We start from the raw sequence: 4,756 nt of genomic DNA, 5'->3' as shown, positions 1-4,756 counted from the left end.
ACGATTCACAACAACCATGCATGTATGTATGTGACTACAACAAATGCCGCACAGCCAACCAACCAACCACCTTCGATTCGTTGTTGTTGTTGTTGTCATTCATTTCACCATTGTGTCCATTATGCGTACATGAGTGACTTTTCAACTGTAACGAGTTGATTTGCATATATACATTTTTTGTTGTTGTTGGACTATTTTTCTGTGCCTCGAATTTTCACATTTGGACGTGGCACGCCAATGAAGCTATTAACTCGTTAAGTGGCCATGAAGAGGTTGGTCGACCGAGTAGACAATCAGTCTCAGCCGTCTTGGGCCATCATTAGCGCTCATAGCTATTCTTCAGCACTTACCACCAATAGACGACGGCCGCTCATAATACTCTGGGTTAGCGAATAAGCTAATCATCAGCTATGCTCATAATTTATGACTAGCTTTCATCGCGTTGAAAACGAAAGGGAATCGCTTGCTTGTTGGATATGGGAACATGTTTTTAATTAAGTGGAGAGATTAGCGAGCAGTAAATCTGAAAGGGGATAGCGCAAGGTAATAAATGGAAAGATGAGATGGCATTGGATGGTCTTCATATGAAAGAGGTTTTTCAGATAAGAAAGTCCTTCATAAGAGACATTGAATATTATTAGTATATTTATATAATATTATTATTACTATTCTTGATTGTCGCGTACCCGCTTAAGCGAGCGCCATTTAGACACACCAAGTAAAGCCAAGACCTCCATTTGAACGTTTAAACGCAAAAAAGACTCTGCTACTATCAGCTGGTACCTCATCAAATACTTTCAGAGTCGGAGTATTTGCATCCATTTGGACGACATGACCTAGCGAACGGAGCCGCTGGGTACCAACCAATTAACTCCTCTCACCTCGATCGTTCTCTCGTCTTTATGTTACATTTTTAAAAGTTACGACTGTTTCTTGTGGTCTTACGTCCGTCAGCCGACTCCACATAAATGCAGGAGTAACAACGAGTTTTTTTTGTTTTTTGAAGTGAAAACTTCTTTAGAATCGTTGGGAGTGATTTGAGAAAAAGTGAAACGAAAAAGCGACCATCTTGGCTACGAATATTACATATAAACGTAGCGACGAACTAAATAACTTTTAGGCCAGCGCCGACAGTATGGCGCGATAGCCGAGCGGCTAGCAATGTGAGCTTCCGATCCAAAATTCTTGGTTCGAATCACAAGAAAAAATTTTTTTTTTTTGAAATTTGCATTGTAGGACATTTCTGATTATTTATTGAAAACAGCTTTTGGCTTTTCTATTTTTGGTTTAGATACTGAAAGTCAGTTTAAGTGAAACGGTATAAATATTTCGTACATTAATTTTTGTGAGCGTGTAATTATCAAAAGGTTTATTAGAAAATGTATTGACAAGGTAGTTTGTTGGTTGTGTATGGTTATCGCTTAACATAGATAGATCCGCCATCGGAGGAGAACAAATGTTAAGCTGATTTTAATATATCTAGCGAACCGTCACTCTCGAAAAGAGTGCGGGAATTTTTTATGTATCACCCCGGGGGGGAAATGTCCCCCCGGGGAAAACGGTCTTGAAGCCCACTTTATCTGTTCTTATCAGCTTAACATCTGATAGATCATCCATCGGAGGACAACAAATGTTAAACTGATTTTTGGAAATGGACGGAGTGTTTTAGGGGCTTGCTCCACCTCTGCCACGGGTTGGCCCGGTATTGCAGTACGGCCGGGATTTCGGCCCAAATTATTGAATAAATACAAGAAGAAATATACTAATACATTTAGCTTTGGTGGGAAGAGACATAAATTTTTATATGAATACAAGTAGACGAAAATGGAAGAAATTTGTAAGTCTGTTTCTCCGGTCCGTTTGGGTATTTTTTTTGACAACATCGAAACCAAAGCATTTGTATCATATTTTATCTATCATAAGCCACGCGTATCATTTGTTGAAATTGAAAACATTGAGGATGAATAATAATAAAATGAAGAAAATAAAATATGAACTTTATAGCAATATTATAATGAACCTATAATTATCCCGCTCCTAATGCTGCTTTCGTCTTATTCTCTCTCAGTTTGTTTTACGGAAGGTTTCACTTCTATCGCGTCTAACCGTTAGACTGGTTTTTTGTTTTTTTAGAAGAGGGTGTCGGTTGTAATATTCGGCTCTGTTGTAATTTCGTGATTTCCGATGAAGTTCGCAATGAATAGATGCCTACCTTACAACTCCATAATCTCAACAGTAGCTAAGATGTCGGCGGACGTCGTAACCGAATAGGCTGCTACATGATTACTATTCGGAAGTGTACAGGCTCGAAACACCGGGCACGAAACATCAATCTGTACACGTGTACACTTCCGCCCTAAAGATTCTAGTTAAAAAGTTGAAAATTTCGATGAAAATATTTTGAAATTAATTAATTTTTTATGAATTTTAAACAAAGTTTAGAACTTTGATTGAAAAATCTTATATTGTTATTCAATACAAATTAATTACTCAATTTTGTTTTTAAATAACATTTTTACTAAATAAAAAAATGATTTTGAGTGATCGAGCTCTTTATTTGGACTTTTATGCGCTCCATTGCTTGCTTGCTAATTAAAACCAAGAGAGTACACATTAACAAATGTGTTGACGTTTTCGAATGCAAACAGATATAAAGTATGTACATATACATATATTTATACAATTAAAATCACATTTTATTGATGTATGATATGAAATATAAATGTGGAAGAAGTTTTCATAAAAAAAAAATCAGCCAAGGTTGTTTTGGGTCCTCTGTTTTTCTTGTACTTCAAACACAGCTTTTTCTCTTTGACGTCTCAATGCATTCATTTCATTTCAACCGATGCTTTTAAAGCCACTGTACTGCTTTGTTGAAAATCTTTACGACTTCACTTGGCTCAATATTCGCCGGTGCCTCTGAGGTAAAGTCATCGTAGTTGGATGCGTCTTCCTTATCAATATCGTTGCCCGCAAAGCTTACGTCAATATCATCGTTCCATTTCTGAACGGTGGAAATTTTGAATATGAACGAAATTTTGAATAACTCACGTCTTTTCAAGTATCTGCGCGACTTTAATTTACATTTTATTAATTCTAGAGTACTAATGTAAGTCGATTCAACTAACATAGCTTATTTTTCGCAGTACAGTTTTTCTCTCACTTTGCTGATCGCTTTCACATATCGTGTAATCTCAGTTACAGTTGCCTATGTTATCTTGTTGCCGATCTTATTTTGTTGCTGATGTTATGCAATAATATCATTGCAGAAAGTGTTATTGTTTTGTGGTTATGCAGCTCGTGTTAGTCGATTCGATTAGTAACAGTTTGTTTTCGAGTTAGAGGTAAATGTGCGAAGTAATACAACTTTAAGGGACTGTAGTCAACAAAAAAGTGAGAATTTTGTTTCTCAGAGTTCTTCGATTCAGCCATTATTGAAGCTAAGGTCGGCCTCTGAATGTGAAACATCTCATGGGGAATGTAAGTAGGCATCGATTTTATTTCGTGCATATGTAAATACTTATACATACATATATTAGTTTGGGGGAAAAGAAATACATTATTTTCCCAGAAGATGGCTGTAGTGATCGATATCTCGAAAAGTATCGATCAAACAATTAAAGGTGTATGTCAAGGTCACATTTCACACTAAAAAATTCTTTTGCTGTTTTTTTTGTTGGTTCGATCCAGTTGTGAGTTACAGGATGTTAACAATGCCAGTCAACAAAGAGAAAATTGGGTACATTTTACAGTTTTTCTTTGATAAAGGCGAAAATGCTAACCAAGCCGCTGAAATTGTGAATGAAGTTTAAGGTGCCGGTCCTGTAACAGATAATTAACTGAAATTTTGTTTTCGTCGATTCCGAGGCATTTTTTAAGATAAAGGTAATGTCGGTAATGAAGAAAATATCGATAAAATCACAGAAATAATCGAAGTTGACCGGCATGTTAGTAGTCGTAGCATCGCCCAGAAGCTAAAGATCGACCATAAAACAGTTTTAAACCACTAAGGGATTAATTTTTCCCCAAAACATATTATCAAGGAATAAAAAAAATACAAATAAGAAACAGGGGGAAAACAGAAATTAGTATACGAAGAAGGCTTAGAATTTAATTATATGAAAAAATTTGTCTATCGAAACCAATTTACCTTTCTATTCAAATTTTGCTTTCTTGCATTGGACCACCGGACTATTCCGGTTTATGTATTTTTTATGATTTTTCAGATTTTTGTTGCATTTTCTACTTAATAAACCAAAAACATTGCAACCATTGTAAGACGATTACACAAAGGGTGCACCATTAAAGGAGAAAAGCCTCAGTCGTGGCCCTTTTCGAGATCAAAAATTAATCATCAAACTGCACTTGAGGTCATAAAGAACTCAAGTTCTTAATATTGCAGCTTAGCATTTTGGGACATGTTCGGCCGAGATCTACAAAACAAAAAAAAAAAATAGTTCCAGAAGCAAAATTACATTAGAAAAGCAACTGCTTACTGAATGAAGCCCTTAACCTTTTCACATTACAAACACTTTCCCTTACTGCGGACACTGTCCCTTTGTGGAACACTTACGCTGGCCAGCCTATGATATCCAATTACAACCGCTACTTTCTTTTAATATTCCCACTTTTTTTGTGTGAAGTACTGAGAAGTATTATAAATTCTCATCACACCTCATCTAAACGAGAATTGAATCGAAAAACAAAAAGGAAAAAAAAAACGGATCGGCCAACGAAGGGTGGTAGAAGGGTGGCA

At 36.1% G+C, this 4,756-nt stretch overlaps 1 pseudogene; it reads left to right on the top strand.

Moving 5' to 3' along the window:
- Positions 1-1,557: 1,557 nt before the first annotated feature.
- Positions 1,558-1,738, top strand: LOC128865486 (U2 spliceosomal RNA; annotated as a pseudogene).
- Positions 1,739-4,756: the final 3,018 nt, after the last annotated feature.

This window comes from Anastrepha ludens, chromosome 5 (genome assembly GCF_028408465.1).
Source record: "Anastrepha ludens isolate Willacy chromosome 5, idAnaLude1.1, whole genome shotgun sequence".
In the NCBI taxonomy this organism is placed as follows: Eukaryota; Metazoa; Arthropoda; class Insecta; order Diptera; family Tephritidae; genus Anastrepha; species Anastrepha ludens.
The sequence above is the reverse complement of the archived record's forward strand: the minus strand, read 5'-3'. Positions and strand labels throughout refer to the sequence as shown.